The following is a 21,747-nucleotide window of genomic DNA, read 5'->3' as shown; positions in this document are numbered from 1 at the left end:
GCTGGTGTAACGACAGATATGAGGCAAGATGGAAAGACATTGAAAAAGAAGGGGAGGGATACAAGATACAAGCTAGGGAGATAGGGAACTATTCAAAGAAAAGGAGGGACTGTTAGATCCAATCACCAAATGCACCTTGACCATATGGAACAGAGTAGTAAAAACACACAAATTGGAGAAACAGACAGGGGTTCTGAGATGGGTAGCACATGACAAGAGATTCAAACCAGGGAGGTTGGACCACGGATTCAGGAGGTGGGAGAGGGGGGGGGGGGCAACAGCAATATGCAAAATGATAGAGAAGGGGGAAATGCAAACATTACAAGAATTAAAGGAGAAATTTGGACTAGAAAACAGGGACCACTTCAGATATCTACAGATTAGAGATTACTATAATAGATAAATAAGAGGGGACAAGGACGAAGAACAGAATGGAATAATTAGGATGATAGTAAGGGCATACGAAGGAGGGAAAGGACAGGTAATATCAGCACTGTACCGGGCTATAATGACCAGCAAGGGACACACGACAGACAACATAAGGGAGAAATGGGAGAGAGAACTAGAGATAGGAATAACAGGGAAGGAATGGGGTAACATATGCGAGGTGCAACATTCAACAACAGGATCGAGGATATGGAAAGAGTTTGGATGGAAAAACATAATCAGATTCTTTATAACCCCAGAGTTGAAGGGAAAATATGCACAAACACAAAGAGCATGCTGGAGGATGTGTGGGAAGGAGGGGGCAAATCACACGCACATATTCTGGGGATGTCAGAAGCTGAAGGGGTATTGGGAGGAGATAGGGGAGGCAATGATCAGAATATTAGGATACGGATTACCACAAACGGGACTGGTGCTTTACTTAGGGGACCTGACACACGAGGGAATACAGGGGGGGGACAAATATTTAATAAAGATAATGTTGATATCGGCCAGAAAAGCAATAACGAGACTGTGGTACAAGGAAGACCCACCGACAATAGCACAATGGGTAGGAATAGTAGAGGAGATACAGGATATGGAGAGGATAACGCACATGCTGAGGCTACAGGAAGAGAAATTTGGGGAAAGATGGGGAAAGTGGGAGGATTATAAAGGGAACGAAAACGACATCACAGAGGAAGAACCAAATGCAACACAAGAGGGCGAAGGGTAAAGGAGGAAAGAAGTTCAAGGAGGGTCTCTGAACCCATGTCACACACTTTTGCTTTAGTTAGTATTTTCTAATATTTATTTTGGGGTATTACAATTGTTTTATGTTTTTGTACTTTATTATTTATGTCTGTTTAACAGTGTTATATTAATATTCAGGGATGATGTGGTTTGTGTATGGGTGAAACAAAAGGCAAAGAGAAATTTAATAAAAAAAAAAAAAAAAAAAAAAAAAAAAAAAGGACGAAGGATAAGGGAAGAAAGAAGCTCAAGGAGGGTCTCTGGACCCATATCACACAAGCATGCCTTAGTCAGTATTTAATATTTTTGAGTAGGCATTACATTTTTATACCTGTTTAAGGGAGGTACACAATCAGCCTTTGTATTAAGTACCTGGAAAACGACTGTAGTGGAACCAGACAACTAACCATGCTACCCATGTAACCATTTATGTGCACTGCATTTTTTCTTATTGTGTTGTTAGTTTTCTTTTTTCTGTAAGTGTTGTTTGTCTATAAGTATTAATAAAAATTTAAGTTAAAAAAAATAAAAAATAAAAAGGGACAGGGGAGACAAGTGACAGGAGCCAAGTGACAGGTGTCAGAATGGTGGGTTGTTCTCAGACAGCTGTCAGCGAACCAGAGCGTAACAGTGATCTCTAAGGTAAGGAGTCTATGTTACCAGTTTTAGGATAATCAGAGCTGTATTCACTGAGATAACAGCGTGTCCCGTATGGGTATATGTGTGTGTGTGTGTGTGTGTGTGTGTGTGTGTGATGTTGAGGAAATGAGGTAATCGATTTCTCAGCTCGCTTCTATAGAGTGCATAAGTACACATATACTATCGATAATCTAGCGTTTATTTGAAAACTATTCATAAATAGGCCGACAAATGACAACGTGTCTAGTGTATTCGAGAATATTCCAATAAATGCTGTTTATGAGGGAATCTTTCTATTTTCCGGAAATTTTCGAGAAAACTATAGCTTTTCGAAATGCTATAAAAAGGATATGAACCGATTAAAAAAACAATCCGTTTCGACAATGTTGACTGCAAACAAGTCATTGATAAGCGACGGGCAGATTAGACACATAGCCATAATTTAAAACATAGATTATGCATTTTTAACGCTATCATTGAAGTGGATGATGGCACTCAAGGACATTAATCAACGTTATGGCTGGCACTGAAAGTGTTAACCTTAGTTGTATAGTGCATAATGAAACGTTTGTCAATCTGTATTGTTCTAGAGAAAGAATGGGCATTCATTCAAGTCAAAGTTAATTTATCAATGTAGAGAGAGAGAGAGAGAGAGAGAGAGAGAGAGAGAGAGAGAGAGAGAGAGAGAGAGAGAGAGAGAGAGAGAGAGAGAGAGAGAGAGAGAGAGAGAGAGAGAGACCTGGAAAGCGAACAGGCTCTTGGAATGGGTGTCTGGGAGGAAGTGGGGGGTCTTTCGATGTTGATTAAACGGCAAGCAACTAATGTCATGAGTGCAAAATTAAACGACAATAAATCTAATCTAACTGAAATTGTGTAGCACAGACCTTTCTATGGATCAAAACCTCAATATTATTATGGTGTAGTTAATACTTCATGTATCCTTAATCCCTAGTCTAATGAGGCACTAAGATGTTAGTAAAAAAAAAAGAACGTATGCCAATGACAGGAAGTACGGTATATGTGTGTGTGTGTGTGTGTGTGTGTGTGTGTGTGTGTGTGTGTGTGTGTGTGTGTGTGTGTGTGTGTGTGTGTGTGTGTGCGTGCACTGTGCAGTCCGCCCCTGAACTACACCATAATAATATTGAGGTTTTGATCCATAGAATGGTCTGCAGTAATTCCTAGAACGTGAGATATAGGCATAAATGCATATATAGATTATCAAATGCCGTCTGTTGGCGATACACGCTATATTAAAAATTTCAACTGTACATGATCCTAAACATTATGACTGATCATGCGCGGATGAACGGGGGGGGGGGGGGGTCGTTTATAATTCCGTGATCGTCAGTAAATGCTTTATGTAGTATGGGTGATATATTGATCAGAGCAGTTTGCATGGATAATAATAAACAAACGAGCTGAAAATGACATCAGAGACTGGAGGAAAAAGATCGCACTTATTTGACGGCGATCTCCTAAATCCATTTCCGGTTTGTATAATCATAATACACGGCCAAATCGTATCGATTATTGCGTTATGGCAGCGATCGCTACACACGGACGTGTGTATACAGTCCCGCAACAATATGCGAGTGCCGGACGCATTTCCCAGACGCACCGATATCGACTCGTCCATTTCCAGTTTGGCAACTCGCCGATCATCCACCAGGTGGCAGTATTGAAGCGTTGCAGATTTGTGCATGCTCCCACTGCATCAGACGAGGCTCCGTGAGGGAATTATGAATAACATGGTGAAAAAATGAAATATGATCTCAATAACGTTGTACGCCGTGGATTGGCAGAATTCGCATGAATTTGAAACATGTTGTAAGCCGTTTCCGGCACGGGATGTGTTAAAGGCGTTGCAAGTGGTATTATTTTGTTAAAATAAGTTTAAAATAAGTTTAAAGTTTAAGTTCATTGATTTCATCACATTATTATTGATATAGTGTGTGTGGTCAGTAACATCGGCCTTCCAGTCCCTCCACTCTTTTACTGTAAGCTAAATGTGTTTATGAGTTTAAAAATGAAAATTATCTGCCAGAGCAGTAAATCTGGCTTGGCAAGATTTCTTGAAATAAGTACAAATATCTAGGGCTCTCTCTCCTGATAAAGTGGGAACGGGATACCAGAATATTTATGTGTTTACTGCAGAGTGGAGGGACTGGGAGAGCCATGTTACTGGCCAAACACTATTATATCAAAGATGGCTGTTGGAATGTAGAGCTATTTAACACATATTTTAACAGTGAAGTGTGACGGGACGAGAGCTGAGAATTTCACCGATAAACATATGAATGATAACCTGTTGAGTCCTAAAATAAACATTTACTGGGATTCCCTGTTACTTTACAAAGCACTCGTTTTACGGGATCAAAAATTAAACATCTGTGTTGAATATCAACTCCAGTTCATGTTACAATGCCTATAGGATGTAAAAGAAAAATGCTCTCTCTCTCTCTCTCAGCTTGGGATGATGGAATCATCCATGATAAATTAACTTTGACTTGAATGAATGCCCATTCTTTCTCTAGAACAATACAGATTGACAAACGTTTCATTATGCACTATACAACTAAGGTTAATAAGTTATAATTAAGATATCAATTGTATAAGATTTATTTAGGATAACTAAAGACAGGACTTTACTAAAGGTTGACACAGTAATTTCTTCCAGAACAAGCTTAAAATAGCAAAGGATATAGATCATTTGTCTGTCTATATTGTGTCTGTTTGTGTTATGGTTTGACACCGACCCCAAACGCAACGACACAAGAGAGTAGGATTCAGAGTTGCCAAATACGAGGGCTTGTTTATTTGGTACTAAGAATAAGAGAAACAGGGAAAGCAGGTCAAACAAGACAGGTACAATGATCAAGGGGCAAAGTTCTGCTGCTCTGCAGCTTCTCCCGTGAGGGTAGTCTTGGGAAGCAGGTGTTGACTTCTGAACCGCTCTGCAGAATTCTCTCGGTGGATTCTCAGATGTTGTTGCGAGACCGAGAGAGGGAGAGAGGGAACGAGTCAGTGACAGAGCAGTCTTAAAACGAGCAGGAGAACAGGGTGTACAATTCTTCGTGTTAACAACACAGTGAGAACAGTTCCAAACACAGCCCAAGTGAATCTCTTCGTGTTAACAACACAGAGAGCACAATTCCAAAAACAGCCCAAGTGAAACTCTTCGTGTTAACAACACAGTGAGCTAAATCCTAACACAGTCCCAGTGAATATCTTCATGTAAACACACAGTGAGCAAAATCCAAACACAGTCCAATTGTGAAACAATATCTTCGGTGTGAGCAAACACACCGAGGGAGATGGAAGATCCCAAAAATATTATTCCATAAAGGAATAAGCAAAAATAGATAATGGCTGGGTGAGTGACTGTTTGACAAAAAGGTGGTAGTCTTCAGTGTAAAAGTTACACACGAAAAACGGAATAGGTCAAGACAGTCAAATAGATAACTCACCCAGACGAGATGCGTAAATGGAACTGGAACAACAGTGGAGGCGAGCGCGCGCCACGGGAGCAGGTATCCAAGCGAAGGCTTCTAGGAATTCCTGGAGAACAGCACAGAGAAAAAGGCAGCAGCAGCAGCAGCAACGGGGAAAAACAACCAGAGACAAATCAAGACGATCCAACAACTTAGGGTGGGGAAAAACGGGGTATAAATAATGAGGGATCGATTGATTGAAAAGCAGTGACAGCTGGGGAATGTGATTGAAAAGCGTGGGGAAGTGAGAGAACCAATCAGCGACGTCTCTGATGACGTCAACGGGGAGAAACGTGTGAACGAGGGAATAGAACCAATTGACAGAAAATGAATGAAAACAAAGCGAGGGTGGTTAAAGGAACAGAACGAGTGAGAGAGCAAAGACAGAAACCTCACAGTACCCCCCCCTCCACGGGAGCCACCCGGCGACCAGGCCGACCCGGCTCGTCAGGATGGGCTCGATGGAAGTCGGTGATCAAGCCGGGATCCACGATGAGCTGCCGGGAGACCCAGCTACGCTCCTCAGGGCCGTAACCCTCCCAGTCCACCAGGTATTGGAACCCCCGGCCCCGCCGACGAACGCCCATCAACCGGCGGACCTGCCACTGGGGGTGACAATCCACTAGCACAGGAGGCGGCGGATCAGGAGCTGGAGGCATAAGGGGACTGAGGGAGACGGGCTTAACCCGGGAGACATGGAACACGGGGTGGATGTGCATGGATGCAGGAAGCTTCAGGCGCAGGGCCGCCGGACTGAGTACCTTCAGGACCTCGAAAGGCCCGACGAAGCGGGGGTTGAGCTTCTTGGCCGAGGACCGTAGCGGGAGGTCCTTCGCGGAGAGCCACACCCTCTGCCCAGGGCGGTAAGTCGGCGCGGGAACCCGGCGCCGGTCGGCACCACGACAGGCGCGCTCAGATGTCCGGAGCAGCGCGGTCCTGGTGATCTCCCAAACTCGACGGCAGCGGTCGAGGTGGACCTGCACGGAGGGAACTGCCACTTCCGTCTCCTGTGCGGGAAAAAGAGGGGGCTGGTAGCCCAGGGAGACCTCAAAAGGGGAGAGGCCGGTGGCGGAACTGACCATTGAGTTGATGGAGTATTCAACCCAGGGAAGGAAACGGCTCCAGGATGCCGGCCTCTCGGCTGCCACACACCGAAGAGCAGACTCCACGCTCTGGTTCATCCTCTCCGTCTGCCCGTTTGTCTGGGGATGATAGCCAGAGGAGAGACTGACCGTTGCCCCCAATCCTTTGCAGAAAGCCCGCCATACCTGGGAGGTGAACTGGGGCCCCCGGTCAGAGACGATGTCCTGGGGAAAGCCGTGAAGGCGGAACACGTGGTGCGTCAGGAGGTCCGCCGTCTCGGCTGCTGAGGGAAGCTTGGAGAGGGCCACGAGGTGGACCCCCTTGCTGAATCGATCCACCACGGTCAGAAGGCAGGTGTTCCCCTGGGAGGAGGGTAGACCAGTGACGAAGTCGAGCGCCACATGTGACCACGGACGGCTTGGAACGGGAAGTGGCTGCAAGAGCCCGGAGGGTGCCTGGTGAGAGGCCTTGCTGCGGGCACAGACCGCGCAGGCCAATACGAACTCCTTGACGTCGTTCCGCATGGTGGGCCACCAGAAACGACGAGCCAGGAAGGAGAACGTGCGATGGACGCCTGGGTGGCAGGCGAACCGGCTGGTATGGCCCCACAGCAGTACCTGGGACCGGACAGAGTCGGGGACGAAGAGACGGCTCCTAGGGACGTTGCTTGGAGCACGTTGGAAGCGTAGGGCACGCCTCACCACACCCTCGATGCCCAAGGTGATGGCTCCAACCACTCGGGCCTCCGGGACGATGGGAGATGGGTCCTCAGAGGGTGGAGCCCCCTTGGAGTGCATCCGGGACAGGGAGTCGGCCTTCGTGTTGCGGGAACCGGGGCGGAAGGTCAGCGAGAAGTCGAACCGACTGAGGAAACTGGCCCATCTTGCCTGCCGACCGTTGAGGCGCCTGGAAGCGCGGATGAACGTTAGGTTCTTGTGGTCCGTCCAGATGGTAAAAGGCTCCTCGGCACCCTCTAGCCAATGACGCCACTCCTCCAGCGCAGCCACGACCGCCAGTAGCTCCCGATTGCCGGTGTCGTAGTTCCTCTCGGCGGGGAGGAAGCGACGCGAGTAGAAGGCGCAAGGATGTACCTTCTGGTCGGAAGGAGAACGTTGGGATAGGACAGCGCCCAGGCCAGAATCCGAGGCGTCCACCTCCACGATGAACTGTCTCTTGGGGTCAGGGTGGAGCAGGATAGGGGCGGAAGTGAACCTTCTCTTGAGGGAGCGGAAAACGCAGCGCATGCTGCTGGGGACCAGTCGAACGGCAGAGGTCAGCTTGGTAAGAGGCTCCGCCACTTGACTGTAGTTCCGGATGAACCTTCGGTAGAAGTTGGCGAACCCGAGGAAACTCTGTAACTCCTTCCGAGTGGTGGGTTCCGGCCAATCCTCCACAGCCTGGATCTTGCGAGGATCCGCTCGGGTCAAGCCCTTCTCAACGATGAAGCCCAGGTAGTCGACGGAGTTGGAGTGGAAACGGCACTTCTCCGCCTTGACGAAGAGCCGATTGTGGAGGAGGCGCTCCAGCACCCGGCGGACATGCAGGATGTGTTCCTCGAGGGTCCTGGAAAAGATAAGAATGTCGTCCAGGTACACCACCACGAACACCTCCAGCATGTCACGGAGGACATCGTTCATGAGTGCCTGGAATACCGCCGGGGCGTTGGTGAGGCCGAACGGCATCACAAGGTACTCATAGTGGCCCCTGGGGGTCTTGAAGGCGGTCTTCCATTCATCGCCCTCACGGATACGGACAAGATGGTAGGCACTTCGGAGATCCAGCTTGGTGAAGAACGAGGCCTGGGTCAGTGGCTCGAAGGTGGAGCTCATGAGAGGTAGGGGGTATTTGTTCTTGATGGTGATCTCGTTGAGCTGACGATAGTCGATGCAGGGTCGCAGGTCCCCATCCTTCTTACCAACAAAGAAGAACCCGGCCGCCACCGGGGAGGAGGAAGGCCGAATGAGTCCTGCTTCCAATGACTCAGAGATGTAGAGATCCATCGCCTTCTTCTCCGGGACAGTCAGACTGTAGAGGCGGCTGCCGGGAAGGGGAGCCCCTTGGCGGAGGTCGATGGCGCAGTCATAGGGGCGGTGAGGTGGAAGGGCCTGAGCCCTGGTCTTACTGAATACCTCCATGAGGTCGTGGTACTCGGGAGGAATGGACGAGGGATCCGGGGGCAACTCACCAGCCGGTCTCCGGGGCGGGGGACAGGACGCCGCCTGCAGACAGCGGGCGTGACAGGAGGAGCTCCAGCCCCTGATGGTACCGGAGGACCAGGCGATGTGGGGCTCGTGCAGCGCGAGCCAGGGCCTACCCAGGACCACCGGGACAAGGGGGGATTGGGTAATGAGGAACTGGATTCTCTCGACGTGGTTCCCAGCGATGGTCAGCACGACTGGGCCGGTGCGTTGAGAGATGTCGGCCAGGCGGTGTTGGTCCAACGAAAAGATCTCCAAGGGCCTCACAAGGGCCTCAAGAGGTATGTTGGCTTGGGTGGCAAACTCGAAGTCGAGGAAGTTCTCGTCTGCCCCAGAGTCGATGAGGGCCTCCACCGTGGCACGTTGGTCCCCCCAGGCCAGGGTGACGCTCATCAGATGGTCAGGTGGTGCGCGGCGCTGGGAATGGGAAAAACGGCTCACCAGGATCTCCCGGGGTCTTGGTGAGCCCGATCTTTTGGCCGGGTAGGGCAGTCGGCGATACGGTGTCCCGCACCTCCGCAGTAGAGGCAGAGACCGGACCTGAGCCTTGCCTGACGCTCCGCCTGGCTCAGATGAGAGCGTCCCAGCTGCATGGGTTCCTCCTCGCGCACCGGACGGGGAAGCCTGTTACCATCAGTAGTGTTGGGGACAGGGCGTCCAGGAGTCCGGGGTGCTTCAGGAGGTGACAGTCGGGTCCTCTCGCGCCTTCTCTCCAGGAGGCGTCCGTCAATACGGATGACAAGGCTAAACAGCTCCTCGAGGGAGTCGGGCACCTCCCTGGTAGCGAGCTGGTCCCGGACTGCGTCACTGAGCCCCCTTATGAAGGTTAGGCGAAGAGCAGGTTCGTTCCATCCACTCTCCACCGCCGCCAGTCGAAACTCCATGACATAGTCCGTCACCCTGCTGCTCCCTTGTCGGAAGGTCCCCAACCGGGCTCCAGGGTCCAGACCTCGGGCTGGATGGTGGAACACTCTGCGGAGCTCCGCCACGAAGTCTGGGTAGGAGAACAAAAAATCTGCTTCCATTGCCCAGGAGGAAGTGACCCACTGGGCAGCATGGCCTGAAAGTAGGTTGGTTATATAAGCCACTCGGGACCCATGAGCAGAAAAACGGCTTGGTTGATGACGGAAAACCAACTCACATTGCATGATGAATGTGGCACACTCCTCGGGATTACCGTCGAACAGCCGTGGGACGGAGAGATGGGGTTCCCGAGGTGCGAGATCTGCTGGGGCTGCGGGGAATGTTCCTGAAGGGTGTGAGAGATGAAAAGTATTAACGGCGTCGCCCAGCGAGTTAAGCTGAGCGAGAATCTCGGACTGTTGTAGCGGCCATAGAACGGCCATAGCGGCCATAGAACCCTGCATAGGCAGGACCTGGTCCCTGAGGTCTTGCACCGCAGCCGCAGCCCGCTCTAATTGGAGACCGTGATCCCTGGTCAACTCGACTTGAATAGCAAGTGCGGTTCTGACCCTCTCTGTGTCGGCTGGGGTCGTCATATTGGTTGGATCGTAATGTTATGGTTTGACACCGACCCCAAACGCAACGACACAAGAGAGTAGGATTCAGAGTTGCCAAATACGAGGGCTTGTTTATTTGGTACTAAGAATAAGAGAAACAGGGAAAGCAGGTCAAACAAGACAGGTACAATGATCAAGGGGCAAAGTTGTTGAAGCAGGTGTTGACTTCTGAACCGCTCTGCAGAATTCTCTCGGTGGATTCTCAGATGTTGTTGCGAGACCGAGAGAGGGAGAGAGGGAACGAGTCAGTGACAGAGCAGTCTTAAAACGAGCAGGAGAACAGGGTGTACAATTCTTCGTGTTAACAACACAGTGAGCACAGTTCCAAACACAGCCCAAGTGAATCTCTTCGTGTTAACAACACAGAGAGCACAATTCCAAAAACAGCCCAAGTGAAACTCTTCGTGTTAACAACACAGTGAGCTAAATCCTAACACAGTCCCAGTGAATATCTTCATGTAAACACACAGTGAGCAAAATCCAAACACAGTCCAATTGTGAAACAATATCTTCGGTGTGAGCAAACACACCGAGGGAGATGGAAGATCCCAAAAATATTATTCCATAAAGGAATAAGCAAAAATAGATAATGGCTGGGTGAGTGACTGTTTGACAAAAAGGTGGTAGTCTTCAGTGTAAAAGTTACACACGAAAAACGGAATAGGTCAAGACAGTCAAATAGATAACTCACCCAGACGAGATGCGTAAATGGAACTGGAACAACAGTGGAGGCGAGCGCGCGCCACGGGAGCAGGTATCCAAGCGAAGGCTTCTAGGAATTCCTGGAGAACAGCACAGAGAAAAAGGCAGCAGCAGCAGCAGCAACGGGGAAAAACAACCAGAGACAAATCAAGACGATCCAACAACTTAGGGTGGGGAAAAACGGGGTATAAATAATGAGGGATCGATTGATTGAAAAGCAGTGACAGCTGGGGAATGTGATTGAAAAGCGTGGGGAAGTGAGAGAACCAATCAGCGACGTATTATTATTATTATTATTATTATTATTATTGACAGAAAATGAATGAAAACAAAGCGAGGGTGGTTAAAGGAACAGAACGAGTGAGAGAGCAAGGACAGAAACCTCACAGTTTGTCTCTCTCTCTCTCTCTCTCTCTCTCTCTCTCTCTCTCTCTCTCTCTCTCTCTCTCTCACACCTTTGTAAAACACTCATGAGACAAAAAAAAATGCTTTTGAAAACAATATGTAAAGATATATAAGGTATATATATACATATTGTTCACACTATGGTGAGGCATGAGACATGGTGTTTACACATTCAAGTGGTTAGGGCTGGGCGATATAACGATAATGATAATTATCGCGATATATTTTAATAATCGATATTGGGGGGGAAAAAAATCGGGGGGAAAAATATCGGATTTCTTTTCTTTTTTTAACCCAGAGACAGTGGACAGACTTGTCTTTCTTGCCTGCAACTTAAAGTAATGGCTTTGCTTGTCCAAATGACAATACTGACCAAATTGAGATTTATTTTTCTCTTGTCCATTTATTTAGTTTGCTTTCTAATGTAAAATACAGTTTGAAACCGTCTGTACACATGTGTGCTAGCAGAGCTAGTCTCCAGTCACGAGTCACGGTGCACATTTGCGGTCAGTGGTTTGTCCACCAAAAAAGCGCCAAAAGATAGAAAAGAAACTAGCAGAGCCAGAACTGTTCAACTCCCATGGTGCCACAGCCAGCAGAGAAGCCTGTTTACTTTCGCTTTCAAACCAGCTGCAGCCTGAGAACTGGAGTGTGAGGGGCTGTAACACTAAAGATGGCGGCAACAACAAAGAATTGCTGCAAAATAAACATACTGTGAGGGCTGGCCCAGTACTGCACGCTTCCAGGTACCAATTACCATCATGCACCTGAAAGGAGTTTCAAATCAGCTCGAAGGGAGCCCTTATATACACGGGGTTTCTGAACGTTCAGTGTCGGGTCGTTTTGCTCACCACCACTTGCTGCTTGTTCCTCCCGTGTTGTTTCTCCGTTGTTTTCTCCAGTACGTCCCTGGAGGTCGCCGCTGTTACCCCTCTCTGCCTCCGTGGACCCGTGCCTCGTTTTCTCCCTTTGCCCTTGGTGAGTTTTTGGAAGTATATTTTTGATGCTCTGTTTTCCTAATTTTTTCCTGGACTCAAGACCTGCATTCTGTATTTTGTGTGTTCCGTAAACACTGAAGAGGTGTCGCTTGTTTTAGTTACTGGACTCTGCTTGTTACTGGACTGCCTCATATTCCCTACGTTGGATTAATGACATTTTTTTTTTTTTTCTGTTCTGTTGAATAAGCTGCAGAGCCGCAGAGCCGCAGCGCCACAGAGCCAACTCTGCTCTGGACCGAGCTGCAGAGCCGCAGAGCATACTCTGCTCAAGGACATTCCCCCTGAATGCTTTATGTTGTTTATTGCTCTTTTCTGTTTGTAAATAAATACGCCCATAGTTTTTGGCTAACTCTGAACTACCTGTCTGTGTCGTGCTGTTGGGGTTGTTTACAAACCATAACACATACATCTATTTTAATACTTATAACAATATCGATAATTATGGATATCGTGTGATATGATATTGTTATCGATATCGTTATCGCGATATCATTTTTGGCCATATCGCCCAGCCCTACAAGTGGTTATAGTGTAACAGAGTATTTTCTGTTTCCCAAATAATAGATTCTTATCAAACTGGTGAACTACACGCCTGTAGCCCCTAAAGCTGCTAAAATACACATTTTGTTCACTGTTTTGTTACATTTAGAGCAGGTTGGAAACCCTAAGTATTACTCTCCCCAAAACCAAGACGTCTCCCCAAGCAGAAACAATTTATGAGTAACGCATACCTACTCCCATTATGGGCGGTAAGTGTGTACACAAAGTTAAAACACATACACATTCTCTCTTCAAGTAGAAATGTTTTTTTTTGGGTTATCAATGAATAAATTTTTTTACATGTATTAACTCTAGAATTGCCACAGTTATTTACAATGGCAACGATAGAGAAGTGCCAACCACATATTATTATAATAATTCATCCAGTTTTCTTTTAAGTGTTTTGGTTAATCAGAGTGTTTACCAATCGTATATTATCGTATTTTTTTGTTCCAAGTGTTATTTTTGATTACATCACTAACAAAATAATAAAAGAAAAAATACTAATTTAATCAGATTAATCACTTTATTCAAATTGAGGATTTAGTTTGAGGATACACATTTTTTTTTTAATAATTTATAAAATTATTAAAAAATATATTTTAATTTTTTAATTAAAAACGAAGGTTCGAACGTCCGTTCGAAGAACCCTGACAAAGTTTGAATCCCAAAAACAGGCTTCGGGGACAGCTTTACCATACATATTATTTATACATTAAATGTTCTAGAATTGTTGAATGTGTTTGGCGGCTGGTGAATTTTTCTCCAGGGGGGTCGATACCAAAAATGAACATGTAACAAGGTATCACAATGTCACACTGCACACAAACACGCACGTGCGCACGCATCGCGAAACCACACACTGAGTAGCCTACTGTGTGCGTCAGAGTGTCGGTGAAACCACAAGCGTATGAATATTTAAGTAGGTACAGTTACAGTACAACTATCACCATTGCCATCAATCAATATGATCACAGTCCATGCAGCCAGGTTTCCAAACACGCACACCCCGACCGATCTCCCTCTCTCTCTCTCTCTCTCTCTCTCTCTCTCTCTCTCTCTCTCTCTCTCTCTCTCTCTTTCTCTCTTGCTCTCTCTCTCTTGCTCTCTCTCACACAGCATTAACCTCACGTGGAATCCCAACCAGATCAGACCTAGTATACTGTATATGAATAACTTCAGTATGAGACTATGAGTACAGCATGCATATTGTTAAAAGAGCCAAGGCTGGCTTGCGTAAATTAAACATAATGACTTACCATCAGAAGAGTTGACATTCAGCTGTCCACAAAAAAATATAAAAGTGTTTCATATCCTTTACTCCAGTAACAGTCCATGGGCATGTTGTATCTGTCCCCATCGTTTGAAAAAGCAGACATGAAGATGGAAAGCAAAATACGCATTTACATGACTGCATCCAGCTAGCCATATAGCTTGTTGTTGTTGTTGTTGTTGTTGTGAACCAGCTAAGACCGAGTATAGCCTTACCCAACCCTTCGAGAAGCTTTGTGGTCCAGGCTTGAACTTTCCATAAAAGTGTCCATATAAATCTATTTAGTTAGATCCAACACTGTCTGAATGTACAGTATCTTGTGATTATTATCAATTTCCGTCAACACTAGCCGAGCGTATTTTACTACTAGACCCTCGAGGTGAATGTCACGTGCCACTCTCAGCCAATAGAGTGACTACTTCGGGCACTAGAGCAAGCGCCCTCGGATATCGTATTTGATTGTGTTATGTTGTACGTACGTATTTATTTACGTACGTATGTATTTGCATTTTGCCCTGTGAGTTGCGCACTGACTGTGGAGCTGCGATCGAGCTGCGATCGAGGGGGCTAGGGGCCGGGGGGCGTGAATACTTTCCCCAAGGCAGTTGTATCAGGCCGCGTAAACCGAACGCAGAAGGACAACTGCCTTGGAGAAAGTATTCACGCGGCCAGGGCATGAATAAGACACGCAAAGAATTCTTTCTTCTTCTTCTTTTAACCAGGGGGGGGCGGCGCTCTAGCGCCCTCTATTGACCAGCCGCCACTGTGTTCTATATATATTCAACAATTCTCTCCAGATCTCATTGTGCATCTTGAGACAGGATAGTCTATCCTACAACACATAGACTGAAACCTGCATTTCTCAACCAAGGTACCTTGCCTACCGTTTTGATGTGGAAAGGTGAGTGTCCACAACCAGGCATGCGTTCTTCATGGGACGGGGTTGCACTCTGTGCAACCCCAGATAAGTACTCGCTATTTGCATATCAATAGCGCCGGTCGTCAGGTGTGTTAAATACGTTCTCAGATACATTCACACCTAACTTGTTGTGAAGACATGTGTTACATTCCATTTGTAGAGGCAATTAGGCACTGTCTTTAGTCTGTGCTCAAGCGAGGGGACATTAAATGTGCATTCGCGGGAGCGAGCGCACGCGCCGGGAGCGCGCGTGCACGTGGTGCGTGTAACCCCAGATGATTTCAATAACGCACCACTGTCCACAACGGCTAGCTGTTCTACTTGAATACTGAATGTTAATATTGAATCAGACAATATTGAATACTGAATGTTAATATCAGACCATATTGAATACTGAATGTTAATTCAGGTTGACATCATTTGACAGTTGACAGGGGGCTGGAAAGTTGATTTAAAGGGGACATGCATTATAAATGCCTTTTTTCTGTGTTTAGCATGGTTTTATAGTAATACAGGTTAGTATCAATGGGTCTGTGTCTCTAATTACCATATTGACTCATCAGTCTTAGTCTCGAGTTCACGAGATCCAGTGATGTACCTGAACGGTCGTTCATGAACGCGTTCGTATTTTGGGCGAACTTGAACTGAACGTACTGTATATCCGCTAAATGAACGTAATTGAGAACGCGTTCATTCTCAACCCTGAGTAACGGAGTTCAAAAGTGCGTTCATTCTCAGCACTCTATTATAACGGCGTTCAAATATGTGCCATATTTCATAATGCATTTCAGCCGAAAACTCAGTTAAAACACTGTAAACAGGCTTAAAGATTATGCGTAAAACCACCCGATCTGGCAACCAGCCTGTCACCCCCTGCTACGTCATCAGACTCCTCCTCACAACAAGCAGTGGAACAGGAATCTGCGCGCAGAAGCCGAGAGCTGCAGCAGCAGCAGCAGCACTCTCTCAGTCAGAGTCAGACTCTACCTCTAGACGTCGGCGTATGCATTTAAAAGAGTTTACAATTCAAACGATTTGATAAACTTCTACTTTCAGCCCGGAAATGCATTCTGATAAACTGAATTAAGGATAAGCCTCCATTTTTACAAATGTGGTATAGAGAGATCTTCGGTGTGCTCCTACCCCATGAAAGACACTGTGCAATGCATAGAGTCAACGACACTTCCTTTCAGGAGGTGTGGGCCCCACTATTAGACTATTATCCTGCTGAAATGTATCGGATCCTTCTAAAGGCCCAGTGCCCCATTGTATGGACAGACTTAGGATAGGAAAAAATAAATATATGTATGTCTACATGTGAATGCGCTCGAGGCAAGTGCAATACTGTACAGTGCCTGTCTTGGTCTGCTTTCCTTTGTGCTTGTTTTTCTTTTTGTTTTGTTTTTGCTTGCTTATGGTGTGGATGATGGCATAGAGATGAACTGGAGGACCCCCCCCCCCTTGTCCCAATGTGTGTTTTTGTAATGTAAGTAACTGTACGTGAAAAATCTATAATAAAAAGAAAAAGAACTAAATTCGTTTATTTTTGAAACCATGAACTTTAGTTCAACATTTTGAATTATGAACTATGAACTGAACTAGTTCATTTTAAAAATTTTGAACTGTGAACTGAACTAGTTCATGTAGAAAGTGAACTTTCCCAACACTGACGAGATCTTCCCTCACTCAACTAAACTGTTCTGATTTGACGGTTTCTGTGACGTCGACATAGCATTGATCTGCAGTAACGCCCCCTCTATGGTTGTAGTGCAGTGTAACCCGACACTTCCTCAAACGGGTTTTCACAGGCAGAGAACGAGCAAGAGGGAGAGAGAGATATAGAGAGAGAGAGAGAGAGGGACGGCGGGAGGGACTGCAAAAGTGTGTGTAATGTGTGTGCGCCATCTCTCTCCCTCGTCGGGGACACAAGTTTCAAGTTCAAGTTTCAAGTTTCTTTAATAGTTGTCATACAGAAGTACAGAATACTTTTATACAAAATGCTTCTTACTGTTACGCTCCAGAGACTGTGCTAGACAAGATAAGTATGAAATAAAATAGTATAGCATGTAAAATAGAAGTAAAAATAGAGGTCACAGTGTTCAGTATAGACATATGTACAATGTTCGATACAGAATAGAAGTAACTGAGTTACCATACAATATACAATATACTATGCAATGTACTAATATACAATACTATATAGTGCAAAGCAGAAATGGGATGAGGTACAATTTAGGTACAATTTACAGTAAGGTGTACGAGTTGTAGTGCAAATCCTTTACCAATAAATATAAAGTGTGTTTAGGTGATCTAAAGTGTGGAGAGTGGGTGCTGCAGTGTGTTGTTTGTTTAAAGTGAGTGTGTGCGTGTGGATGTGTGTGCTGTGTGCATTTGATGGTTGTTGCATAGTGTTTATTGTTCGTTGAGCAGCCTGATGGCCTGGGGATAGAAGCTTCTTCTGAGTCTTTCTGTGCTCGCCTTGAGACTCCGGTATCGCTTGCCTGACCGCAGCAGTTCAAAGAGGCAGTTGTTCGGGTGGCTGGAGTCCTTGATGATTCTCTTAGCCTTACCCCTGCAGCGCTTGTTGTAAATGTTCTGGAGGGTGGGAAGCCCCCCTCCAATTGTGCGTTCGGCTGAACGCGTCACTCTCTGTAGTCTGCTTCGGTCTTGTGCAGTGCTATTCCCAAACCAGGAGGTGATGTTGCCAGTCAGGATGCTCTCTATTGTACATGAGTAGAAGTTCTTAAGGATCTTCTGACTGACTTGGAACTTCCTTAGGCGCCTGAGGAAGTAGAGGCGTTGTCGTGCCTTCTTCACAACACTGTCAATGTGTGTGGTCCATGTCAAGTCCTCGGATATGTGGGCTCCGAGGTACTTAAAACTGTTCACTCTCTCAACCGGTGCCCCGTCGATGCTGAGGGGGCTGTAGTCCCTGACCCCCGACCTCCTAAAGTCCACAATCATCTCCTTTGTTCAGGGAGAGGCTGTTCTCCTGGCACCATCCCGCCAGGACCTTGACCTCTTCCATATAGGCCCTCTCGTCGTTTGCAGAGATCAGGCCCACCACTACTGTGTCGTCAGCAAATTTGATGATTGTGTTGTTACTCCGCTGAGCCACACATACACAAACTTGACTGCGTGTGTGTCGGGGACGTAGGCATAGTGTAACCCGACACTTCCTCAAACAGGGTTTGACAGGCAGAGAACTAGCGAGGAGAGGGAGGGAGGGAGGGAGAGAGAGGGAGAGAGATAGATAGAGAGAGAGAGAGAGAGGGACGGCGGGAGGGACTGCAGAAGTGTGTGTAATGACCAGTGTGTAATAGTGTAATAGGAATAGTGTAGGAAGATAATAATAATAATAATAATAATAATAATAATAATAATAATAATAATAATAATAATAATAATAATAATAATAATAATAATAATAATAATAATAATAATAATAATAATAATAATAATAATAATAATAATAAACTTTATTTGTATAGCACTTTTCATACAGAAGTTGCAGTTCAAAGTCCTTCACAACAGTAAAAAATACAGGCATAAGCGAGCATAAAAAAGATAGAGAGGTAGCAAGGTAAGGTAAATCACAGTGTTTCACATTAGGATCTAGCATCCCTAGAAGTAAGGGTAAGATCTGCTTTCGTTGGTCTATGTTTGTCCCACCCCCTACACTTAAGCCCTGTCTACCTAGGCTACTGTCTGATTGATTGATTGATTGATTGATTGATTGATTGATTGATTGATTGATTGATTGATTGATTGATTGATTGATTGATTGATTGATTGAAAATTGTATTAACAGATTGCAGAATGGGTACAATACAGTACGGCTCAATACACACAATTGTTAAGGGGATGCAGACCAGAGAAAGACTTTCATCTTGTTTACATCAGGGTCCCCCATTTTAAATTCATAATGACACTTATAACATACACAACATACAGATATACAGATATATATCATGACATTTACGACATACAGATATACAGTACTGTCAGCTGTCCTTGGTAGGCTAGTGACTTGTCAACACAGTTGGACTTTTTCTTTCCTGCAGACACTGAGTGATATCTGTGTATGTTGTGCGAGTGTGTTTTGATACCGGTAATTATAATTAATGGTAATAGATGTGTTTTTTGCTCTGAGAGAGAGAGAAGAAATGTACGACTGCCACCTGGCAGATATTTGCACCCTACTGAGCGCACCTTTCTAGTTCGATTAGTGTTTGTGTGTGTGGGGGGGGGGGGCTATCTATCCTCTTGGGGTAAATGGTAAATGGTGCATTTATATAGCGCTTTTATCCAAAGCGCTTTACAATTTGTTCCTCACTTTTTACCCATTCACTCACACATTTACACACCGATGGCGGAGGCAACCATGCAAGGTGCCAACCTGCTCATCGGGATCAGTTAGGGGTTAAGTGTCTTGCTCAAGGACAATTCGACACACTGCCCGGGGAGGAGTGGGAATCGAACCGGCAGCCTCCGGATTACCAGACGACTGCTCTACCTCCCGAGCCACTGTCGCCCCATTATGTTATAATTCATTCATTCATTTTTGTATTTGTTCCGCTCATGGTAATGCACAGTAAAGCACAGTTCCATAAAAGAAAAAAATGCATTTCATGATCAAAGCACATCACAATTTGCACATTCCATGGGTGAAAAGGAGCAGGGAGAAGAAAATCGTAATTTGCCTGGCCCTTACTTGAAACATAAATAAACAATATGTAGCACCCTGAATATGTGGCTATTATTCAGAAGTGCTGACTTGCCTTTTATCTCCCCTTTGTGCACAAAGACATATTAACTAGTTTCCATGGATATTCCCTCGAACAATGACGCAGGTTTCCCCTTCTCTCACCGGCTGGAATATGGATTATAAACAGTAAACTAAATCATATTCTATCCATCCAGTGCTTCCTGTGGGGCTAGTTGGCGGTACCAGCAGGGGGCGGCGGTGGTAGGCGGAGCGTACGAGAGAGACGGAGAAGGAAGCAAGTCAACGGGAACGGAAGTGAGGAGGAGCAGCCTCTTCGACATTGGACTTGGACCTGTTCGGTCGTGTCTTGACAGAGCCCCCGTTGTGGACCACACGGGTGAACGTATTGAACTTGAGTATATGACGGGTTATCCTAGAAGTATCCGTGATAGTGAGTGAGTAAGAGAAACCGAACCCAAGGACTAACGTCCATAGATAACGTGTTATAGTAGCATTGTGTGCGGTGTATTAGCATGCTGCTAAAGGCTATATTGACTCCAGTATACACGGGGCGCGAGGCGCTGAAGAGACCGGTGGTGTAGCCAGCCACGTTGCGTTAACAGTATAACCGAATAGCAGGAGGGCTGTCTGGGACCCACAGAGTAGCTTCAATTAAGGTAGGGCCAGAGTATTGTCGCGCGTCGACCCAGCGCCGGCCGTCAACAACCAGTCTTCGCCGGCGTTCGACATCTGCTCTGCACCGGCTGCCTTCAGCCCAGCACGGGAGTTCGTCCCAACCAGCAGAGGTCGCCATCACCCAGCACGCGCTCTCAGCCCGCTACTGCTCCCTCTGCTCCAGCCCCGCTTGCTAGCGCCCGTGACGAGAGCGTTCAACGCCATCTTGCTACCCGGACAGTGGTGGCGCGGCGAGGCCGCCATCTTGGTTGAGTACAATAGAGCTTCGATGCTCAGGATCTTATTGCACAGTACACAGTGTGATGCGGCCTACGGGTGAAGCTAACGTTGCTAACTACAGTTCATAGGGGTACCCCATAAACATTACATGCCGGCATTAGTATAGGACTTTTGTTTTGGTAAAGTGGGCCCACCTTTTCATTTTCTTTGAGTGTGATAACGTGTTTGTTCTTTAATAATATTTTCCCATCTAATTAACCCTTTCCCTGTGGGGAGGTTCCAGACCTGTTGTATCATAAGTAAAGCCTTAGAGAGGTATTATCCCTACCATATAATTAAAACCTGAAAGAGGTATTATCCCTGGTACTAACCCAGACGTGGGTGATGAGTCAAGCACATTGAAGTATATTATCCCTGGTACTAACCCAGAGGTGGGTGTATAATATAAGTGTCTATAAGGTATTGAGTTACAAATTGAGTAATAGTAGGACTTCATTCTATTTGACCCATTCCTATTAAATCTTTGTAACTGAACAGTACAATTAATATAAAGAATTAGATGGGGTTCTGTGTGCGTGTCCCTTCCTGAGCCTATAAACAACTCTTTTGGTGTGGGTAACGTTAATACAATTAACCCCTTCCTATCCAACTCTCCCCTTTTCATTATAAGGTTTCTAGTGGTCATCAAGGGAGGGTACTGCTTGCGGGAGGAACAAATCTATTTATGCATATTAGTCACTAGGTGTGGGAGGGTTAACGGAGGTATTCAGGGGAGTGAGAGCGAGTTGGGGAGTACTGCTGACCGCCCCGGAGAGGCGAGGAAGACCAGAGTGCCAAACCAGGTTGGTAAATCCCGGGCCCCATTCACTCCCACTACCGGGCCCCAGTTTGACGCTCCAGGCCCAAAGACGAGGGTGCAGTCCGACGGAGCTCTACTGCGTCCAGCTACCTTGTGACTGCCAGCAACCATTCCCACAAAGCAGGGATAATCCACCCTGCTACAAATAGAAATAGATGGTCTGTCAATTACAATTATTTAACAACTAATACTTACAGTAACATGAGAGGGGGAAATGGGGGGGCGGGGAATCATACGCCATAAACAATAATTCACTATGTTTAAGGAAACCTGTTACCTCTTTATTATTATTATTTTTAATTTTAATTTTTTTATCTA

This window comes from Notolepis coatsorum (genome assembly GCF_963971535.1).
Source record: "Notolepis coatsorum genome assembly, chromosome: 14".
NCBI classification, from domain to species: domain Eukaryota; kingdom Metazoa; phylum Chordata; class Actinopteri; order Aulopiformes; family Paralepididae; genus Notolepis; species Notolepis coatsorum.
This window is presented reverse-complemented; position numbering follows the sequence as displayed.